The sequence below is a fragment of the Ictidomys tridecemlineatus genome, chromosome 4, assembly GCF_052094955.1.
Source record: "Ictidomys tridecemlineatus isolate mIctTri1 chromosome 4, mIctTri1.hap1, whole genome shotgun sequence".
NCBI classification, from domain to species: Eukaryota; Metazoa; Chordata; class Mammalia; order Rodentia; family Sciuridae; genus Ictidomys; species Ictidomys tridecemlineatus.
Window position 1 is genome coordinate 85,468,100 of NC_135480.1, and position 24,705 is coordinate 85,492,804.

At 35.2% G+C, this 24,705-nt stretch overlaps 1 protein-coding gene and 1 long non-coding RNA gene across 4 annotated transcripts in view; one reads left to right on the forward strand and one right to left on the reverse strand.

Annotated features, from left to right (window-relative positions):
• Positions 1-24,705, forward strand: part of Cntn5 (contactin 5) — a 1,189,809-nt gene that overhangs the window by 955,542 nt on the left and 209,562 nt on the right. The window lies entirely within an intron of this gene.
• The window catches only part of LOC144377169 (uncharacterized), a 39,790-nt gene continuing 19,244 nt past the window's right edge, over positions 4,160-24,705 (reverse strand). Inside the window, exons 2-5 of the long non-coding RNA XR_013437851.1 lie at positions 13,683-13,742; positions 9,710-9,784; positions 8,235-8,818; positions 4,160-5,473 (exon numbers count right to left, since the gene is read on the reverse strand). This is a non-coding gene — a long non-coding RNA (uncharacterized LOC144377169). The remainder of the gene's footprint in view (positions 5,474-8,234; positions 8,819-9,709; positions 9,785-13,682; positions 13,743-24,705) is intronic.

Sequence of the window (24,705 nt, forward strand, 5' to 3'; positions counted from 1 at the left end):
AATGAGAGACAGGAATCTTTCAGGTTGTAACCTTTCTCCTCTCCTACCTTCTTTTATTACATGTCTTACTTCACCTCCTAACCCCAATGCTTAACTACAGTGATCCTAAGGAACACATGACTTGAACCCAATTCATGTACCCTTCCCATATTTGCTGAATAAATAATTGTTTAATCTATAATGGCATTTTCAAATCTATTTCCTCTCTACCCTTAGTTTTTAAAGATTCCATCTATTTTAAACATTTTAAAACTTAAACTAAATTATAGCTAATATTTAAATCATAAAGTTATTCTCTTCACTACCAACTAAAGGCCTTGTGTGTGCTGGAAAGAGGAGAAAGGGAAGAAGAAGCGGTGTTCTGGTTCTGATACACCTCTTTTTGAGATGGTACCCAGCACCCCTAACTTCCCCATGATGCACAGAGAAGGGGGAGGGGCAAGGCATACACAAGGAAGAGAGCAAGAAGGGAAAGAAGGAGGAGAGAAAAAACAGGAAACAAAAACTCTTCATCAGCTTCATATTTTGGGAAAGAAGCAACATAAATTTTTGTGAGTATTCTTCAAGTTGCATAAATAGATGCTTAGTCATTACTTGGATTCAGAAACCAACATTTTTTAAAAAATCAATTTTGACAAAAAAATGCAAAAAAATTAGTTAAGGTAAGCAAATGTAAAGCACTTCCATTTCTGTGATCTGAATATTTTTGCAAAGCTGTCTCTATTGTAGCATGATTCCTTCACTTTGCTTATTAGATAAGTATTTTCCACAAAGAACCACAGTAGCCCTCTTTATCCATAATTTTACTTTCTGCAGATTCAGTTACACATGATTAACTACAATCCAAAAATAGAAAATGGAAAATTCCAGAAATAAACAATTCATGAACTTTAAGCTGTGCCATTCTGAGTACTATAATGAAATCTTGCACTATCCAGTTTTGTCCTACCTAAGCCATGAGTCATCCATTTCACACCCAAGTTATCTATGCCTCCTTCTCCTCCTTCTCCTCCTTCTTGGTAGTCAGTTAGTAGCCATCTCAGTTGTCAGATGAACCTTTGTGATACTGCAATGCCTGTTCAGACAACATTTATTTTACTTAATAATGGCCCTGTCCCCAAGAGTACAGATGTTGGCAATTTGAATATGCCCAAGAGTAGTCATGAAGTTCTTCCTTTAAGAGAAAAGGTAAAAATCTCTCAGCTTATTTTAGGAAAGAAAGAAAATCATATGATGAATTTGCTAAGATCTGTGGTAAGGACAATTCTTTCTGTGAAATTGTGAAGAAAAGAGAAATTTAGTTTAGTTTTGTTGTCACACCTCAAATTACAAAATTTACAGCCACTGTGAATGCTATGTCCTTAGTGGAGTCGTAAAAAGCATCAAATCCATGTGGGTGATAGGAAAAAAACAATATAGATAGGATTTGTTACTATTTGTGGTTTCAGGTATCCAATAGGAGTCTTAGACTGTATCACCTGAGGGCAGGGGCAGATTACTTCAATAAACTAAGAATGTAAGAAAGAAAAACCAAGATCTCAGTTTAAAAAATGGATTTATACTATTTTTTTTCCTAAAATTACAAACTTTATTAGTTTACATTGAGTCTTCAAAAACACCCAAGTGTGTTTTTGAAGAAGAATGAAAGCCTCCCTGCAATTATTCAGTATTTATTAAAAATTAATGTTGTGTTTGAAATAATTTAGTGTAAGCCCATGTTTAGTTTACTATTGACTAGAAATGTTTAACCAAAGGCAATGTAGTGTGCAATACAGTTGATGTCCATACCAAATATGCAGATATGTACAATGTGCTTGGATTTACTTCTATGAAGTTAATTTCAAATGGATCTCCTTTTAAAAGTTGGTCTTAAGACACTGGTCCTATTGAAACATAATAGAGCAAGATTATGTATTTGAAGTAAAGCTTGAAAAATATAATTATACCTCTCAGGACACATTCTTCAATCAATAACTTTGTCTCACATTTGGGCTCAGGCCAGTTTGTATGTAAGCCTATGCATTTTAAACGAACAAGCATATTTCTGATGGTTTCTCAAGCCTGAGAAAGAAATTACAAAACACTTAGTTCCATCAGTTTTTATTCACACATGTGTCCTTGCTGACTTATACAACAATACACAAGGTAATATGTCTCCATATCTTTAGCAAAAAATTATCATCAATACCTGTATTGTCAGACATTATAACCATTTCAAACTTTTCTTTCAACTCTTCCATTCCCTACTCAACAGAAGAGGATATGTGGTAGAGGTCCAGGTCACCAGTTATAGACTCTAATAGACCTGGGATTGAACTGGTCTCAGGAGCAAGAGCACTGTACATTTGTACAACATATCATTCTCAGAAGAGGTTCATGCTTGGGTTAGTGATTTGCTGTCACCAAATTGAAATTCACATGTGAGACAAAAGTTCTTACATCATTTTTATGAATATATTAGAATGCTCAAAACTTTTACTAGTCTCTCAGACTAGTAATTCCTAATCACTTGCCATTTAACTTTTTCCAAACCACATGGAGAAAGTAAATTTTATTTCCATGCTTATTGAAATCAAGTTAGAAGCTACACAGTTGATGGGAAGCTTTCTACAAGCTGCTCATATAAACCAAGTGGACAAGGAAAAGCAAACTATCAAGTTGCCTCCTAGACTTCCCCAAGAATTTGCTCTTCCCCTATTTTCTTTTCAAAACCATACTGTACTTTTCAAGGAAATGGGGATCAACAAATCTTTTACTGAAAACTAACTTGAAAAATAGAATATTTTCTATTAAACCATTGAGATATTATAGAAATTAACTTTTTCCAAAGTCACTCTGGGGCAAGAAATGACTTTATAATTCTGAAAGATCATAATTTCCAAAGTCCCTAATATTGAGGGATCAGATATTCTTCAAGACCATGGAAATCTTATGTCATTCATTCCAACTTCTTCATTTTACAGATAATAAAACTGAGGGTGAGAATGATAAAATGATTTGCACAAATTTATGAACTTGACTCCCCTAATTTTCAGACAAGTGTCTTTCCCAGAATGTCATACTATTCTTGTAGAATGAGAATCAGGTTTATTTTCCATGAGAATAAAGGAGGTCAGAGTTAAGAAGAGGTTTTCTGGATGCAGTGTGTCATTATGCCAATGTGAAGGAATGTTAGTAAAAATGGAAAGGGGAAAAAAAAAACCTTCACGGAATAAAAGAAGTTATTCCTGGCAATTGACTGAAAGGGAAAGGAATCATAAAAAGCTTGAGTGACAGGCAATGTATAATGTGATGAGATAAATCAAATTTTGGCTCTATTGAGATCAAAAGGAAGAGAAAAGTGTAGGAATGAAAGATGATGTCTGGATTTAGCATTCATTTGGGAATCATTTAGAAATCCTGAGATAAAAAGCTTCTCTAGGAAAAAAAAATGTGTTAAAATTTTAGGAACTAAGAATTCATGTATTGTTACAAGATGTTCTTAAAAACAGCTATCCATTTTCACGTAATGAGACAAAATGTATATTCTATATTGGCAGCAAAATTATACCCTCAGTTATACCCATGTATTTCCTTCAATAGTGAATCAATTGAAATTGTCAGTGCGTATTAGAGGACAGAGATGCGAATTGTAAAAGAAATTTAATTGGGAAGTAATTTTTTAAAATTCTCTATTTGTCCCACTGTCAGAATTACCAAGATTATATAAGAAGATGAGCTCCTTGACAGGTTAAATTTGTCAGCTAAGTCATCATCAGGAATGGACTGCCTGCATCCTTTCTGTATTCTTTGCAGTAGTGTTTAAGTATAGACAGACAACTGCAGGATTTTAAAGTTTGAGTCCAATTATCCAAAGATATCTCAGCATGAATTACATCCATTTAAAAGCAAAGAGATTTTGTCATCAGACTATAAACTGAATGTAATATTATTCAACTTTTGTTATATTCAAAGATGATATTGGAGTAGTGATTATTTAAATTATAAGAAATAAATATCTAGCATTATTCCTGAATTGTAGTACATCACAAAATATGAGTAGGTAAGATTTTTTCAATAAAGAAGAAATCCTCTAGTGACTGGGATCCCTAAATTTATGTTTTTGTTCTTTTTCCTATTTGTGTTTCAAATTTATCTTTTTAATGAGTTAACCATTAAGTTTATTTATTTATTTATTTGTATATGACAGTGAAATGCATTACAATTCTCATTACACAAATAGAGCATAATTTTTCATATCTTTGGTTGTATACATAGTATATTCACACCAATTTGTGTCTTCATACATGTACTTTGGATAATAATGTCCATCACATTCCACCATCATTTCTAACCCAATGCCCCCTTCTTTTACCTCCTATCTCTCTGCCCTATCTAGAATTCATCTATTCCTCCCATGCTCCTTCTCCTATCCCACTATGAATCGGCCTCCTTATATCAGAGAGAACATTCAGCATTTGGTTTTTTGGGATTGGCTAACTTCACTTACCAATATCTTTTCTAACTCCATCCATTTACCTGCAAATGCCATGATTTTATTCTCTTTTAATTTGAGTAATATTGCATTGTGTATATGCCACATTTTTTTATCCATTCAATTTTTTGAAGGGCATCTAGGTTGGCTCCACCGTTTTACTACTATGAATGGTGCTGCTATAAACATTAATGTGGCTGTGTCCCTGTAGTATGCTGTTTTTAAGTCCTTTGGGTGTAGATTGAAGAGAGGGATAGCTGAGTCCAATGGTGGTTCCATTCACAATTTTCCAAGGAATCTCCGTACTGTTTTCCATATTGGCTGCACCAATTTGCAATCCCACCAGCAGTGGATGAGTGTACCTTTTTCCCCATGTCCTCACCAAAACTTATTGTTATTTGTCTTCATAATAGCTGCCATTTAGGCAGGAGTGAGATGAAATCTTAGAGTGCTTTTGATTTGCATTTCTCTAATTTCTAGATATGATGAATATTTTTTCATATATTTGTTGATTGATTGTATATTGTCATCTGAGAACTCTCCTAACTATAATATCATTCATGTCAGATTATATTTATAAACCTTGTTTCCCCCTTTACCTTGAATTTAGAAACTTTCTCTTGGACCTATCTATTGCTGAATAACAAATTACCCCAACACTTAAATTATAAGCATTTAGTATTACCCAGAAGTTCTTTGGATCAGCAGGGTGGTTATTCTTTCATGCTCGTCTTTGGTCTGCAATCAGCTATTGGTTGAGTTAGCAATTTGCTAATCTTGGCTTGTCTTTTTCACATCTCTCATCACTTCTCATGTGTCCCATCTGTCTTGAACAACTAGTCCGACTTAGCTGTGGTCCACTCCTTCTGTCATTTTTTAGCAGATTACCCAGACGTGTTCACCTGCTGGTAGAAGAGGCTCTAAGACAACAAATGGAAATCTTTCAAGGTTTCTTAAAGCCTGGATTCACAGAAGGCCAAACACCATTTTTGCTGCACTCTGTTAGGCAAAACAAGACATAGAAATATTCCAGTTACAAAGAGTAGGGAAGAGATAAGTGGGATGAACAGCAAGGTCATATTGCGAAAGGCAGTGGAGATAGAAAGTGAAATATTTGCAGCCAGTTTTATAAATAATTTACCAAAGAACTGGAAGAATTTCTTTAGGAAATTGATTTTAAGAACCTTGATTATAGATTAAAACAAACAAACAAACAAAAAACAGGTTAAGAGAGAGCAAGTGCCTGGCCCAAGTTCACATAGTTAATGGCATGGTTAAAACACAGATAATCCACCTCCCAGTCAAACTGGGATGGTTGAACTTCCAAGTAAAGGTTTCAGGTTTTCCTAATCTTATTTTGATATTCTTAGTACACTAAAGCTGCCTTGGACCCCCGACCTATGTGACTAAGTGGACAGTAGCATAAGATAAGCCTAACGTGGTACCCACATCCTCCACTAGCATAAATGCTGACATTTAATAGCAGTTATATCAAGAACTATGTAATGTTTTGAACAACCAACAATTAAAAATAAATAAATAAATAAATAAGAGATGCCAATAAAAACAGCCAAATAAAAAAAATAATAATAATAGCAGTTTGCCCATTAAGTAAACCCCAGTTTGTAGCAGATAGGCTTAAGGCCTCTTATAAGGCACTATATATCACAACATAAATCCATGATGCATTGCTCAAGCATCCCCTGTATTTTAATGTTTCTGCATGTCTATTCATTCTGGTTTGTGCCTAGCCACTCTACCCCTTCACCTAGAATGTCCTTTGCTCATTTTCTCTCTTTAAAATCAATTTCAGTTCCCAGGTTCCTTCTCTATGATGTCTGCTTTACTTGAAAAATTAATCACCATAGCATCTGTGATCCCAGATGCTTAATACATATTTTGATCACAGTACTTACCACATTACCTCTACCAAGTTACCTGATCAGTATACTCGGTTGTATTTTTAACCCTTTATGTCCTCTAGTTTAACATAATGCACTACATCCAACAGGCAGCCCATAATTTCTTTCATTGTTATTTTTATTGAATAAATGAATGAACATTTATTTAGGTCTCTTCCATGTGGGTATTTTCTCTTTCTTCCTTAAAAAACTCTTTGATTTCCTTGTGGCTCCAGTTATGAATTTTATACATTTTTATCTTTTCTCCAAGTTTACATACTGCTTCAAGCAATTCAGCTCTGTCCTCCAATTTGCTATTTTTAAAATTGGCTTTGATTTCCAAAGCTCAGAAACTAGTATGGTTTCTACGCAACACAATATAACTTCTGCATTGGGATCTGAAGTGCTTTTGCTTAATGTCCTGTGTTTACATGTACTTTACAATGCCTATCCTGGCTTAAAATCCCCCAGAGCCCAAAATAATATTGAGCACAACATAGGTACTGGATACAGTAACACACAATTGTAATCCTAGCCACTCAGCAGCCTGAGGCAGGAGGAACACAAGTTTGAGGCCAGCCTCAGCAAGTTAGCAAGACCCCATCTCAGAATAAAAAGTAAAAAGGGACTGGTGATGTAGCTCTGGAGGAGGCATCCCTGAATTCAGTCCTCAGTACTGAGAAGAAAAATGGGTGTTCAGTGCACTTCATGGTTATGATACTACAGGTTAACGGTGATGAGTCCTGCTTCCCTACATGTTGAAGGTTGAACATTAGAGAAGCACACCAGAGCAAGCATATAAAGCAGGGTTTATTTAAAAATAGATAAAATAAAAAGTGGTAACATAGGGACAAGGGGGCCATAGCTGGTATCCTGGTATCCTGAGAAGCCAGGTGTTCTGCCCTTTTTATATGTCCTAGACTTCCTTTGTTCTCCTGCCTTTCCCCTCTTATCTTTCTCTTTTCCTGTGTACATGACTAGACCCAGTAATGATTGGTGGGACAGCCAAAAGGTGGGAAACACATGGGCTAAAGGGGGAAGGGTAGGATGGTGCAGCCCAGGACATATTAATTAACAACTTTACAGCTTCCTGTAGGGAGGGGCAATTCCTAGCACAGGTTACTTTAGCAACAGGTTGGAGCAGCAGCAGGTTCTTGATAAGGGTAAAGGATGGGCTTTCAGGGGACAGTCTCCAACTTCCCAGACTCACCCAAAATTGGCCTCCGTGATCCAATCAGACTCGAATTACCTATTTATACTGACTGCCTGTCTAATTCTGGCTTCATTCCTCCCTCTAATTTTAGCAACTCCTTACTGCTATAAGGAAAAGGGGCAGTGATGGCTCTGGCTGCTCTGGTGCTGAGAGAGGGGTAAAATGAGGTGGGGCAAGCAGTTTGGAGTTTCCTTTTAAAAGTTAGGTTGGATTGAAGTATGGTTCCGGTAGAACAGGTTGTAAAGTCATCTGGGGATGGGTGCTTCTATGGGAGAGAAAAAAATACTTGAGTACTGAATAAATGCTGCAGCATCTGGGACATGTCAGTGTATACCATGAAGATGATAGAAGTCAATAATCCCTCACCAGAAAGTGTGGAGGCTGAGAAGTTGTCCCCACAATAAGGCCAGAGTGGACAAGGCCTTTATTTGGTAATGTAGATTTTTAACATCCCCAAAGTTATCAGGAATGTAAACAACAATACTTTTAATGTTACAGATGTCCATCCCCATAAGATGTAGTTAAATAACTTAATGTCATCTGATCTTGTAAAATCTTTCTATTGGTATGACCTCTGTGTCTAGTAGAGAACCCTATAATTCTGTTATGTAGGGTGGATAATCACACTAGCAAACATCAAGCCTACCTGTGTAGGTTAGGAATATCTGTAGGTATTAAACTAAAAACTTCTGACTCTGGCAGTTCCTCTTGATAGTTTCTTTTGATAGTTATCAGGCATTCCTGCCTAGGAATCTCTCTTTTGTAGCCTCCATTCTTACTTATTCTTGGGGGCTAACGCAAGGTGTATACCTTGTTACATTTAACTATTATTATTATTTTTTAAATGCCCAGGAATGACTGTGTTTTGGTTTTAACTGTTTTTACTAGGTGTTGAAGATGAAGCAAGTCAAACTGACTTTTGTTTCTATCTATTGTTAACAGTCAGCTGAGTTTCCATGGGAGTCACTCCTGCGGGAACTTGAGAGCAGCTTCTTAGTTCTACTAGTGCTATTTGCAGTAGGATGGGTCCAGTTCTTGCTTGACCATGTGGCTTTCGTTGGAAGCATGAGGGATGTCTCGCTTCTCCAATGATCCTCCTCTTCATAGCAAGTGCACTGATGGACTCTCTGTTCTCCAGGGGTCTCATTAATCTCCCTGATCAGGAATTTACGTGGTCCAGAGTTGCAGAGCTCTTTAGAGAAGTTTCCTATTCCCTGGATTCAGACTGACCTGGAGGGCAAGAGCCAAATATTGGTTTTCTTGGCCCTTTTAGTTTAATTTTGACTTCTAAGTCTTGACTTTAAACATATAGCAAATCAGTCTCACAGTCAAATTAAGAGCACTGGGCTTTAACTTTAATGTCTATAACTTTACAGTCATTTACCCTTTCTATTAATTGGGGTCTGTATTATCCTATCTATGATGGCTTATTATCTTAAATTAACCTAGGTTGTGTTCTTCAAGCAATACCTCTGCAAAACATTAACAGGCAACATTTCAACAGGTTATAAGGAAAATACAAAATAAACTTAACAAGAGTAAAAACATTTAGTTTGTATAATAGCTACCTTGAATTTTGGCTGAGTTATATATTATATCCCCTGTTTGAGATCCTAGGAATCTTAACAAAAGTCAATCTTTTGAACACAACTTTAAAAGAACTGAAATATGTACTACTTTGGAGTCTTTCTGACATGTAGTAAGATAGGACATAGAACCTTAGGTAAGGAGGGGCTCTTCATAAATCTTTATAAATCTTAAATGTTCTAGTTATGAAGCTGATCTTTGCTTCTTAAATATCATTTTACAAAGTTTACATATATTGTTGCTCGAGGTCACATGAATATTAGCTAATATAATATGATGTTACATTTAAAACATGAATTAAAGAAAGGCTGAGCACTTTTAACCTTTTGTGGAAAAGTAGCAAAATGCTTGTGTTTTACAATATTGACCTTTACATAGATTAGGCTCTCATTAACTTAAAAATACATTTAAATGCACCCCAGTGTAAAAAGTAAAATAAAACTTTATATATCATATTGATAACAAGTCCAGTTATAGAACATTAAATGATATAAAAAAATCTCCAATATGTTATTCTTATAAGCCTAAAATTACCATACAGCTTTATTTTGAAGAACGTCAGCTTGATAAAATGTTCTTTTAAAGCTTCTACCTTAAAGACTTGTATACCTGGAAGATATGAACACATTTAATATACAAAGAAGAGTAATAGCACCATGATTATATTGATGTTTTCATATTAACCAAATTTAGCTTTTAAAGAAATAACATAGTACAATGCTCTAAAATAACCATTCTTATTTAACCAGTTGTTTAATTTCTTTAAGATTACTTGCTCTAGAAAAAAACCCAAAACATAATGAACACAATGTTATGGGTTAATTAATGTCTTAAGAAATTTTTGTCCTTTTAACATATGACTGATTGTAAAAACACACTTATACAGACCTTTATCATTTATTTAAACCCTTTTATTTACTTCTTCACATACTTTCTTATCCAGAAACACTTTCTTTTCCTTCTATTAAATATGGTTTCCATACCTAGATGGGAAGGAGAAGTTAGAAGGTTCTATTAACCTCCTTTTCTGTTCAGATTTTGAAATAGTCCTTGTAAATTTCTGAATTTAGGCAAATTATTTCATTTTAATAAAAAGAAATATTTTATGTTATTTACAGTACTCTTAATTGGACCACTTGAAACTATTGGACCTTTGTACATAGAAATCTTCTATAAATCTTTGTATATAGAATCACATCTGTTTACCATTTCACGAAAACACAATGTTTACGTATATAGAATTATACCTGTTGGGACTTTAAATTTTTAGTAACATTTTTCAGTGATGACAAAGCAACTTTAAATCCCTTTTTTCTTCATTTACCAATTTATGAAAACATCAATAATGTTACCCAATGGAATTCAAGAAGTTAAGAGTACCTGATGGTATGTTTAACATTTAGCATTTTAACTTTGTAAATTAATCAGATGTCCAACAAAATTATTCATATTTATGAGTAATCCCATGCCAAATCAACTTTACTTATTTTCCAAAATATCAGACAAGTATATTGAACAGTATTAGCCATCTCTTCTTTATTGAAGAAAAGTCCTAGGACCAAGAGATATTAGACAACTTATAGACATAAACATTTTATTAGTTCTTTGACCACCTAGAGAGACTGTGAGTTTAAATTGTGGATGTATAACCGACGTGATTCTGCAATCTGCATTTGGGGTAAAATTGGGAGTTCATAACCCACTTCAATCTAATGTATGAAATATGATATGTCAAGAGCTTTGTAATGTTGTGAACAACCAATAAAAAAATAAAAAATTAAAAAAAAATAAAATAAAAAAAATAAAGACAACTTTACTTTCATCTTTTTACCCAATTTAAATCAAACCATTTTAAATCACGTGAATTAAAGGTATTTAGATCCACTTTTTAAATTGTATGATTACTCCTTATATATCTGCCAATTTTCATATCATGTACATGATATATGGACATGCACATATAAACATACAACACATAACACAGGTGTGCACACATAACACAATGGTAAAGTCCTTGTGGCTTTTTGCAGGTGAAATCTCCATTGCAATGTTTAAAAACTCCATAGTTGTATAAAAAAAAATAAATAAAAAAGGACCAATCAGAAGAACATTAACCTAAGTCTGTAAGATCAAAATCATGAGCTAAAAAAAAAAAAAAAAAATACAGAATCTAAGAAAAAGCAAGACTCCTAGAAAAAATGACCAGCCAGTAATTAGTAAAATATCATACAATTTACTTTTTAGTTTAGTTTGAGTACAGATAAAAGACACTTTTACTTTTTTTTTTTTTTTTTTCTTCTTGGACCTCAGATCAGTCTCCTACTGAGCTTGCAGGATTCTTCTATTTGCATTTCAATGTAAGTCCTGGCTTAGGTCTGCAAGGAGCAGGGAAAACTGCTATTCTGAGCAGAAACCTCATGACTAAGGCATTTTAACCATGTTTTTATTTTTCTAGTTGGTAACTGGATGGTTTGGATGTTGAAAATTATGATACCTTATTTTCTACTAATTTTGAGCACAAAGCTACAATGTTAAGCTCCATACCGGGCAGGTCCATTATTTTGTATGACCATTCCTAGGGCCTCAGTAATGAACAGGTTAAATTTGCTCCATAGGTAAGTTAAGAACAGGGTCTCAAAATAAGGCCCTGTTTTAATGTCTTAAAGGCTTCCAAAACCTGTTCATAACTCAGAGGAGGAGTAAACTTTTTTGGTAAATTTATCCTTTAAAAGTAGGTGGCCCTTTATGGATTCAGGATTTAGGGTGGTGTGTTTTTATTCTTGAGTTTCCTCCATGAAAAAAGTAGGGATTTCCTGGGGGCCCTGAGTAATTTCAGAGACCTTTGAACAGTTAGGACTTCAAGGACCAACATTTAGAAGTGTATAATCTTCCAAGCATCCTGTTTATCATTTCTTTCCCAGCTAGGATTGATTCTGAAAATTGCCTGTGCTACAGATTAATGATTAGGTGTGTTTGTTTCTAGTTTGTGATGCTGGGGCATGGTCAAGATATAGGTCCATCCCCAGATTCTTTAGCTACTTGCTTTAGGGTGGCCTCCTTAGGAGGCTAAAGTTTGGCTAAGTAAAAATATAGTATCTTTCCATGTGAGGTCAAGCACCTGGCATAAGTTTTGAAACATCCCAATTCTTTATTTATATAGTCCAGAAATCTCCCTGAATTTGTTCTTATTTTGTTTTAAATTGGGGGTCCCCTTGATTTCTCTTTCTCAGTAAGTGATTCCTTAAGGCCTTCTCTCATGGTAGACATTGAGGTTAGGCCTAACAACACATGAAAATAAGGCACTTTTCCTGATCATTTGTATTTTCCCAGGATGTAGACTAGTGGTCAATGTACAAACTGACTTGAGAGAGAAGCTCCCACCTGAGTGATGGAAAATTCAAGTTTTCTCCCACATCAGAGAAAACTCTTTATCCAATATATTAGGGATGTCTCCCTAAACTTGAGCTTCATTACAGTCCAGAAAATCTGTCTGTCCTCACCTAGCCTTGCCAAAGTTATTTCTGGCCTCCTTTGACAATGTGCTAGGGTCCCAGACTGCCCTGTGCCAGAGACCCTGGGAGGACTCAGAGTTAAGGGCATTACTGCTTTCCTCCCTGACAGTATTGCTCCTCCTGATTCTTAAAAAAAAAAAAAAAAGGATACTTTTATGTGTCATAACCCTATGTGCCTAATTGTTGTCCCTTAGACTAAAGGAATCTCCTGAGGGTAAAGGGAACATCTATTGGTTGTTAAACACCCTTTTCCAGAAGAGTTTGTGGCAGGGGTTGGTTAAAGGAGTGCCTCCCTCCTGCAGCATTTTTTTTAAATACTTTAAGAACCTCTGAGTACAGGAACAATAATGGGAGGTTTTAAATTGGCTTGTGAAGGCTAACTATGCGAACAAAGGAAATATGGATGTTTTCTTACTGATCATCCCATGTCTTTCTCTCAGTCCTACAATCTGACTTGCTAGTGTTTCTGATTAGCAAAGGAAGGGAGCATCCAGGAGGGAATGGATACAGGGGTGGAGAGTGTCCTGGCCTGTACAGAGGCAAATGTAATTGAGGCTTTCCCTCAGTGCCATTCACCTATGGATCACCTTACATACCCCTTAGGGCAATCAGGAGGGGTTTCCAGAGAAGGAACCTTAGGATTTTCTCCTGAGTGTAGCCTAGGCCAGAAATTCTGCAGTTGTTCCATAACTCCGTCATCCACCTTCATGCATACAAGGCAGATCAAGACTAGGGCCCCTGTGTACCCACACCAATTGCTCTCTGGGCCTGGACAGAAGTGTATGAAGTGGCTTTGGCAAAACCCAACATGCCTGCTCTGTATTAAACAGGTGATTGAGAGCTGCCTCCTCCAGGAAACCTTTCACCTGAGTCTTGAAAAGGGGTGGCTGCACTAACCGCATTTAAATAGCCAATAGGTGCTCATCATCCTCTAAAATGAAAGAGTCAGAAAGATGCACCTCAAACAGGTGTGGGGTACATGGAGAAGAGCTTACCTTGGTGTAGATCTTGATGGAATCTCCAAATATGATACCGCCAGTTACCGCCGACCAGTCCTGCTTCCCCACATGTTGAAGTATAAACATTAGAGAAGCACACTTAGGCAAGCATATAAAGTAGGGTTTATTTAAAAAGGGGTAACATAAAGTTCTCCCTCGAGGGAGAATGGGGCTATAGCTGGTATCCTGATATGGTTTGCCATATATATCTACATTTCCACTCATCCAGGGAACTCTTCTTAAGCCTTAATCCCTCTGGAAGGCTTTCCTTGACTCAGCCCCTCCTTTTTAAGCCAAGATTCTGCGTGTTTCTATCATAGCACCTGTTATTGTAAAATGTTTGTCTAGTCATTCATTATTCCATAAACTCTTTGGGGTTAGAATCTGGGACTATTTACTGTTGCCTGGCTCATGGTAGATTAGATACCCAAACAGTCTTTGTTTATTAGTAGGGTGACTATAGATAACAACAATGAATTGTACATTTCAGACGGTTGGAAAAATATTTTGAAAGTTTTCACCATAAAGAAATGATTAATTTAGTTTTTATGAGATGAATGTGTTTAACCTGATTCAATATGGTATAATGTATACATGTGTTGAAACATAACATTGCCCTCCTAATATAAGCATTTTATGTTTTTATGTATTGGTTAAAAATAAATGTATCAAAATTTAAAGATATGGTTTCTGAGCAAAATGTTATATAAAGAAAAAGAGTATTTTGGACTTCCTCTTGCCTTCTGGTAACTGTATGATAGCTTCTCCATGTTCAGAACAGCCTGCATCTTTCCCAGAACTTGGCAAACATGTTTAATGACAAGACTTGGCTGTTGAGAAAAGGAAATGTCCAGCTATTGGTTTGCCCAAACTGCAATTTCCCCTACCTAAATTTACAGCTTAAACTTAGGCATCTTCTTAGACTAGATGAACTTAAACAATGGGTAAGATGGATTCCCCACTTTGCTGTATCCATACTGATAAAACACGGATAGGTCATCAAAAAAGATGTTGCAACAGATGTTGGTCTTTCACCAGTCCTAGAGAGGTAGGATTTGGTTCATCAGAAGAAAAGGAGAAGATATTTCAGCTAAAGAAAATAATATGTCCATTGAATAAAAGGAAAATATCACAGTTTTCCTGAGATATGACTTTAACATGAATAAAATAATGGACAAGGATGGAGGTTTGAAATGACCTGATGATGATTGAAAAGAAGCAGAGAGATGTAAACTTGTCGTCTTAGTATACATGTGTAAAAGAGGAACATGTAAAATTGACATTTATCAAAGATTAGTGGAAAAGACCAGCAACAAAAGCACTCCCACTAAACAGACATGATATTCTGTCAGTGAGAATAGGGAGGAAAGAAAGTGCCTAAAAATAACGAGAATCATGTATTCATAGTTTTTACATTTTTATTGGTACATTATAGTTAAACATAATAGTGGGGTTCATTCTGACATATTCATACATGCATGTAATGCAATTTGCTCCATTTCAATCTCCTGTGTTTTGAGTTTCTGTTTTTATAGGGAGGGGCAATCTATTTTTTCAGCCTCACTTCTCACCACTCAATCATATCTTTCTTTGCACTGATACTTCTTATGTTGAATGAATTTATTACATCCCATTGGATTCTGTTGTCTTTGCTTAGGTGGCTGCTTCTGCTTGGTCATTGAACTTCTGATATACTCATGTATCCTTCATGATTCCAGTCTCCTTACCTACTCAAGCCTCCTAAAAGTGTCCTTAATGTATCTCTCTTTTTTCCCCCTAACTAGGACTAATTACAACAACTGATTTTCCCCTACTGTTTGCTTAATAATAATAATAATAATAATTACTATTATTATTATTATTTTTGAATGTGTTTAATGTATGGATTCTTTTAGATACAGAGAATACAATGAGACAAGAGTTACAGGTTCTATCAGGAATATGAAGTTTATTTGGTATTGGGTGCCTCGTGGGAAAAAGTACTAGACCCTAGACATAATAAGATATATGTATGTTAACAAGCACAAGACAGGTTTAAGGAAGTACCCACAAAATAGAAAGAATAAAAGATTGAAAAGCACAAAGAGATCCTGTGGAATAAGACAAGTGGGAGATAGAATGGAAAGGCAGTTTTCTAGAGGTCAAACAAAATGGAAAAAAGGATCAAAGTAAGGAGGTAAAAAACTGAAGAGTAATTTGGGATATATTAAAAAATCTTAAGATTGATGGGAAATTGTTAAAAAACACTTTCACTAAGAGATATTACTAAAATTTATATTTTTATATGTTTTATTTTTCCAGGGGTATAAAGAGGGAAGGATTCCAGTTAATTAGTGCCAGTTACTATTGGTCATTATAAGTGACATTACTTGTCTGTTACCAGCAATCCACACATTAGCACTAAATAGTGTGATTAATTAGTAAATGTGAATTCTGTTTTTAAGTAGCTGTGAGAATTTGGACAAGACACAGAACAATCACATCTTGAGGTTTAAACGTCGACTTACTCTCACTCAATATAAGAATTCCCCCATAGCTTCCTTGACAATTTACTTCATTTCTAGATGTCATTTCCCTTTGATCTGAAATAACACACTTGGGTTTCCAGCTCTAACTTCTGATTAAACTAACATGAAGATAAGGCCACTGAGTCAGATATCTTCAACGCATTCTGCACATGTGCTGTACACTATTTTAATCCATGTTTTATTTTTAAAGTGAGATCTTTTTAAATGTGAGTAATAGCTGCCAATCAATAAGCAAGACTAATTAGCATGTGTACATTCCTAATGCCCTGTAGATTTACCTTAAACCTAAAACTTGTTAAAAATGTTAATATTGTTGTTGACACTTCAGTAGTTACAAATGAGTCTTTGCCAGTTTTCCTCCTGATTCTAGCGTTCTGCCTAATTCTGATTTCACGCATGGGTAAATTCTGAACAATCCATGTCTTAGAGCGCATCATGTACTAATTTTGCTCTGACAACCTTGTAATGGAAATTTGAACACTTATTATATTTTTCTTGTTAAAGCCAGGGGAAAAAAAAGCATTCCAAGTGTTTATAGCACTCTAACCTTGCCTCCATGAGGTGAAGTTTGATGTAGCTATTTCCTTTTACTTTGAAAACTCATTTTTAATAACACTATTCTACACTTGGTGCTGGGTGTTTCATCCATGAACCTCTTCACCTTTGGAAGAAGCTCGTATAATCCTATAAATCCTACTTTGCTCCAGTCAGTGTGGGGTTGAAGAATAGAGTCTATTTTAATTACTTGTACTCTACCTAGCAGTGCCTATAGATACTACAAGGGAAACGGAAACTATAATTACCACCTCTTCAATTTGGGGGAAATTTCTACTAGAAAGTCTTTGAAATGTGAATAGCCCTGGACTGACACTCAGCAACTTTCATAGGTTACAGAGATCTTTAACTTAGAGCAGATAAATATAAAGATTGAAATTACAAAGTAAGTTGAAATTGTGGAAATCGTTCCCAAGTCATGAAATTTATTTTATAATTTAGTTTATTTTGTTAAATAGAACTGAAAATGTGCAATTAATGGCTTCTCACACTTTATTTTCAAAAAACAAACAGCTCATAGCAGACAAGGCAGAAAAAAAATGTCACTTTTTTAAAAGAATAGCTTTCAGGTGTTTAGTATAGTTAAGTATCAGAACAGCAAGTTACAGAACAAATAATCATATGTAACATCTTTTGATGGATACTCACTAGAAACAAAGAATTAGACTAGACACTTTGCATATGTCATCAACTCAATCCTGATTATATTAAAGGAAAAATATAGTGAAGTGTTAACAGTATTTATCCTTAGATAAAGGCAACTGTCAACTAAATAGATTACATAGATGAGTAGACAAGTATACTATCAGGGGTTTTTCATTGAGGAGAATAGATGAGTGATAATGTGCATCTAGATGAACCCTGCAATACTACTGTATTATCTCTACCAGTTTTGTACCTGAATTTGCTAATTTAGCCATTCATAGTATTGTTCTACAACCTGATCATGTGTTTATTTCCCTATTTTCTCCTGTGTAAGTGTTCATATCTGTATCCTAGAATCTTCACATTATATTTCACAAGAACTAGCAGGCAAGATATTACTTTACACTAGTCAATAAAATTAGAAAAGGAAGTCTTCTTGCAGTACTCCCATAACTATAGGCAGGACAATGTGTATTACATTGATTGAAGCAGATATCCTCTTCATAGCAACTGGAAAGTAGGTTTCATACTGCCTAAATGGCCATTGAGAAACACTCAGGGGCTAACTGTTCAAAATGATTACTTAAACCAAAAGGATTGGCTCATCTTCCCCAGGGTTAATCTGCTGCTAGGGGAGGGGGAGAGACTAGAACAAAGGAGTTATTTTGACTTCATCAGTTTCTATCAACTTCCTGTCATGAAAAAGATTCCAGGCAGCAGAACATCTAGGTTTTAGCGGTTTCTAAGAAATATACACAGGCTGAGATTTAAGTCAGAGAAATATGTTGTAACACTATGGCCAGAGACACAGTGCTTCCTTTGCAAGCAAGAAACAAATTATGACCCCTATGAGATTTTCAGTAAATCTGAGAATGCCTGAGGATGCTTGTCTTCTGGAAGTATGCTTTCATACTTCTATACCTCCATAGCAGAAACACAGCTCACAGCTTGAAGTGTTCACTGGTTTATGGTCTCCTCAAATCTTCCAGAAGGTATGAAACATTTACAGGTACAATCCATTACAAGAAAGAACTCATGCTATAAGATCATAAACATGACACTTTCCCACTGTATCACCTGATGTTCTGAGTCAGCCTTTTGAATATTCAGAAATTATTCTCTATTTGGCCTCCTTCCTGCTTTTTCTTCCCTCCATTGAATACACTATGCAGGCAGGTCCATCCTCCCAGGCCTTTAAGCCCTTCCACTCCCCCTTTAGTGTTTTGATTCCAACTCAAGCCAAAATCCTCACAGCCAGGCCTTTGCATTTCTAAGAATGTCCAACATTCACGCAGCAGCACATCCTCATGCTTCAAGGTAAATTTTTAAGACATTCACATTCTCTAAAGAGAAACATCTCTTAGTCAATCTCTCTCTCACAACATTTGGCTATACTTTATAGTGGAACAGTAATGCTTGATCATGCACCAAGTATGCTTTTTAATGGAATCACAAGGCTCACCATTAATGAATATGATTATCAGCTCATATAAAGCTCAAACCAGTGTTGCTAATCAGATGGTGGCTGGCTTGCAAAGGGGGAATTGGGGACTCAGGTCTTGTAAGTTGTGCAGCTGCTGTCTTTGCATCAATTCACAACAAGGAAAGTAGAATGGGGGTTTTAATGGACCATACCTGGAGTAGCAGTTGCCATATTCGCTTCCACTCTACTAGTCACACTTAAGTGCCAGGAAATCAGAGAATAGCAGACTGTGTGATGTGAAATTCTCTCTCTCTAATGCCTTACCAAAGATTAACTTTCCTTGAATTTGGGCATTTGGCAGAAATGGTAGGAAAAAAAATATGTAAAATATTTGAAGAAAACTATATAATTGGAGCTTAAGAAACAAGAGCATATATACTAGAACCGGTATATTAAGTAAACTTGCAGTTTAAACTGAACATCATTTGTTTTAAACCATCCTGACCCCCCACCAAAAATACCATCTATTGCTGCCTGAATGTATAACAATGAAGTGCATTTGTTTAGAAGATAGTAAGGCTATCCATATTTGACCATAGGTATTTGTTCATAACATCACCTTAAATTATTTCTGGTAACAAGAAAAATAAAATAATGCATGTCTGTCTGTAACCGCTACCTCCACCCCCCACTTTCATCATAAGGTGACATGATGTACCCATCCAAACAGTGTGAAAGCAAAGATCCTACTGTTCTCAAAAACATGTGAAATATTCTATATAACATTTTACTTTGGAGGAAAATTTTTGACTATCTCTAAAGATAAGTCAATATAAACAATTTAATTTTTTGGCATTTGGAATACATTAACTACTGTCTTATTTATGCCTAAGTCTAAAAGTTTAAAAAAAACCAGATTTAGTAGTTTTTAGAAGTGTACTTGGAATAATTATTTTGTGAACATAGCTTAGACATTAACAAAGTAGACTAATAATAAACTTAGACTAATAAAAGTATCCCCAAGACCACTTTTCCCTCACTCCTGTCTTGCTTACATACTTCTTAGTAAATTAGCATTTTATTTCCTTTATGCCAGATATCCTGCAGATTTTGAGGAAAATAAAAGCCCCTAGTGTAAAATATAAAAGTTTCTGATAACTGGTAGATAAATTATTATTTATTAAAAATAATTTCTATCTTAGCATGAGGTCAATAGACTTAATGAAAAAACTTCATGGTATGAACAATATTAAAATATTCTAATTATGACAATTCCAGCAAATCCCAGGGTGCACTAGATTATGGAATTGAAGGCTTGTTTCCAGATGTTGCAGCTAGAGTTTTATGTGTGTATGTTTTTTTAATCTAAACATCTCAGTGGTTCCTAAAATTAGGCCAAAGTACATAGAATCTAATAAATGTTTGGAAACCATACTGACAGGCAATTTTAAGAACTGAATTAAAGGCTGATGAAAGCCAAACAAAAATTTTTATTATATAGATGGGTTGAAGTATACCACTGTCATTGGATCATTGGTAATTTCTGTTGCCTTTCCCCTGTATTAACACAAAAACATTCACCAACAAAATTGTGTGAAAAACTTACATATAAAACAATAGAGTTTATAAAAGATTTTTTTTATTTTCAAAGATCAAATAATCTAGTGATATATATGCATATAAATGTAACTTAACATATAAGTACATAATGTACATATATATACATGCATGGTTGTTTATTTAATGCCTAACTATTAATAAAAGTAATATAGAATATCTCATAGGAAAGGAAGTTTATTTTATGTGAAACCTGGAAAACTGAGTAGGATTGACCCTAGTGGAGAAGAGTGGGAGATGTTTCCCAGTGAAGAGAAGGCTAAGCAGGATTAGTAAAGAGCACTCTTGATGGACTTGACTGGAAAGGAAGATTTGTGTACAAATAAAGCAAAGATTAGGAAATGAGTTTGCAATCACAATTTGGGCTCCCTAAAAGCCAGGTTGAGGACTATGCTTGATCTTATGGAGAACAGGAACACTTTGTAGGTTTTCTAGTAGTGTCTAACATGTTTTTGAGGTTGGATAGAATGCAATGGGGTCAATGCTATACAGCAAAAGAATAAATACAATTCTGTGTATAATTTGGCTTTATGAAGACATCACTGGACTAACAGGTGTGGGAGAGATGGCTGTGAATGAGAGGCTCAAATGGGAAATGTATTTTCAGCAAAAGCTTCAATATACACTTGCTAAGTGAACGTAAAAAATACATATAGTACTTCTTCCCTTAGTTCTATCAAAATCCTATAAAAAACAAGCAGTGTGAGTACAAAAATTAATGTTTGAAATTCTTTTCTCTTTCAATCCTTATAATGTGTCCTCTTCAGCTTCTTGAGTTTGCTATTATATATTCTTATAATGTCTTCTATTCTTCCATTGTGACATATATGACTATTTTGATTAATTTTGAATTATTATATATGTAAAGTGACCAACCCCACAACTAGTATATATGTAAAGTGACCAACCCCACAACTAGTATGTGTATAGAAAATGTACATTTCCTTACCATTCTATGCTGTTCATATTAAAGTTCAATAATTTGCAATTAGTAACACACTACTATGTAGAAGATTAGAATAATCTGGCAACATAATGGCTCTATGTTTATTATACAGAATTATGATAGTCAGAACTGGCTTTAGAAAAAAATTGAAAATCTGTATAGAGAAATACTTCTTATACTTCTATACTGATATTTCAACACCCTTGACCCAATTCTCAATTCTCCGCTGTCCAGTAATGACATGTGACTGTGGCCTCTCATCACTAAAAAAAAAGCACACTATAAGATAAAATCACATAGAGCACTAGGATGATTTTCAGGGAAAAGAATGAATCTCTCAATGATAGTATTTTAAGAACACTGAAAAACACTCTTGGGGTCACGGTCAATTCTTTTTTCTATTTACTCATTGAAATGACCCTGGCTCTGGACACTCCTATCATTTTTTTTCACTAACAAAATTACTAATTTTGACTCAATAATTCTCCTATTAATAAGAAAGAAAAAATGATAGTATATAGTTCAACTTATTTCAGATAGGTTTTACTATTCAAATGAGCATTGAGAGATAAAAGCACAAAATATGCAGAAGAATGTAAAATCTGCTTTTTTATCTTCATGATAGGATCCAAGGAATTCATTTCTTCTTTATCGTTAGCTTTGGAGTCAGATCATTCATGTCCGTATTATAGCAGTTGGAAAGGAATGGTAAAACAAAAGCTGAACAGAATTTTCTTTATAAATACTAGCAATTTAAGAAAACATGCTGCATTTGGGGCATTTAATGAAATTGTATGATGGCATTCAGTTTATAAAGTAACATTACTTGAACAAAACTACCAAACAGACTAAATGTAGCATTTTAAGTGCAATTATAAAAAGTCTTAGCCAAATCGAAATGTTCCTATAATATGGAATTATGATTTTTCCTGATACAGGCTTAAACTATGCTCTGAATTTTCTAAAAGCAATATGTATTCAAGTTCATAATGAAAACATAAGCTTAGAGATGTTTTCTCATTAGATGTTATAAAATACATTAGAGAAGAAAAAGGAACAAACTATTTCTAGACCATATAATCTATAACGAAAATGTTCTTAATGTAATTTTCAACCCATAATAGAGACTAATTTTCTACATAGGAGAAAAAAATTATTTATAGTTGTTTGTAAATAGTACCTTGAAGGGCTTTGTGTTTAATTAATGCCGAGTGACAAATCTGATTGCATCTTCAGAATCAGAGACTGGCAGAAGCTCTGGGTCAGGGCAACCATTTACTAGAGCAACACCGAAATGTGGGATTGATGTCACTTCAGTCTGGGATGTTTTATTTGAAAATCATTAGACTCCAGTAGCACCAATGATGCTATTTTCTTAGCTTTCAGTATTTGTGCATATTGCTCCTGAAAGTGCAAGGACCCACTGAGGAGTGAATTACAGGATATTTCAAGCCATATCCTTCATGAGAGTAGCTCTTCACAAAGCTTCAATATAAGAAATGTAAGGCCAAAAATAAATCTGTAACCCTCTCTCTCTTTTGTAACTCAATATAGTTATATAAGTAAACCAAGGGGGGAAGCTGGGGAAGAAAGAGAAATGCATTAGATTTAATGTGGGACCTGTCAATACCAAGAATGGTTATGAATGATACCCAAGGTCAGATATTGGGGAGTATTTTGTGGGATCATGTTTAGAACTGTACTGGTACCAGTACATTCCAAGCATTCCTAAGGAACTCAACCCTGAAGTATTTAAATAACAGGTGCCACTTTCAGTTTCAGTTAAATTATTCAGTTAGCAATTCACTTTAGAATGCGACAAAATTCCAAGGACAGAGAGACTGAATAAAATACTGATGAGGCAAAATCTCAAAAAGACAGGACAGGATATCAGCCAACCACGTTATCTTTGTGATCCAGGGGCATGGCAACAAGACATATATTTGTCCCTGAAGCAGTTGTCAGAATAAAAGGTTTCTTCAAGAGTTTAACATCCTCAGTCTCATTCTATTATTCATTACCTAACAGAGCAGACAAGAATAGTATCTCCATTTGCCTGTGCAATGTTATATTATTATCTTTTTCTTTCTTGCAGTCTTTTATCAGTGAAATAATTTTTATTTTCATTTTATTGTAGTAAGAACGCTTAACTTGCAATCTGCCCTCTTACACAGTGTAAATAGATAATTCATGATTGTTGACTATAGGTACAGAAGATCGCTCGAGCTTATTCATCTTGGGTAACTGAAAATAATTCCCTGCCTCCCCTTACCCAAGCCCCTAGTAATATCCATTTAATTATTTGATTTTTATAAATTTGACTAAGTTTCCACTTATATAAATAATCTAAAATAGTCTTTTATCTTTCTATGTCTGATAAACTCAGTAGCTTCTTATCTCTTTCTTGTTTTCTACCAAAGTTGTACAGTGATATATTTCCTAAAATGCTGCATTCCCTCTGCAATAGTGACTATGAGGTTCATAAATACTCCATGCTTCTATCCTTCTTAGCTCCTAGAGAGACTGCAACTCCCTGATGACTTGAAGTCAGGTGAGGCCACATGACTTGCTTTAGCCAATGAATAAAATATAAGGGGAAAGAGCCTGGGTGACTTCTGAATAGGTGTTTTAATAGCCATACTTTTTTTGCCATGTTCTCATCTATTTGCCCCCAAAATTGACATGGGCCACCCAGCCTAGGGCAAAAGCATGAACCCAGAAGCCAGCATAGCATGGAGCTACTCTTCGATGAATATGTTCAGGAATGAGGAGGAAAAAATCCCTTGTGGTTTTTAGACAGTGTGTTAAATTTTTTTTGAGACCAAAATCCCTCACAAGAACAAATGAGAGGAGGAAAAGTTTATTTTTGGCTCAGGGTTTCAGAGGTTTCAGTTCATGGTCTCTGGCTCTATTGCTTTGGGCCTTCAGTGAGGCAGAACATCATGGTGGAAGAGTGTGGTATGGGAAAGCTGCCCAAATTATGGTAGCCAGAAAGTAGAGTTGGAGAGGGAAAGCAGGGACAAGATACAGTCCCCAAGGGAATGCTCCCAGTGACCTTCTTTCTTCAACCATGCCCCATAGTGTACCTTTCCTCCCAGTCATCCATTCATATTCTCTGATGAGGTTTGCACCCATCACTCCCAAAAAGCTACACCTCTGGACATTACTTCACTGAGGACCAAGACTTCATCCAAACCATAGGGGTAATAAGGGTTTGTTTGTTTGTTTTCTGTGGTTTTCATGATTGAACCCAGACCTTGCACATGCTAGGCAAGTACCAGTCCCATAATACATACTAATATTAAA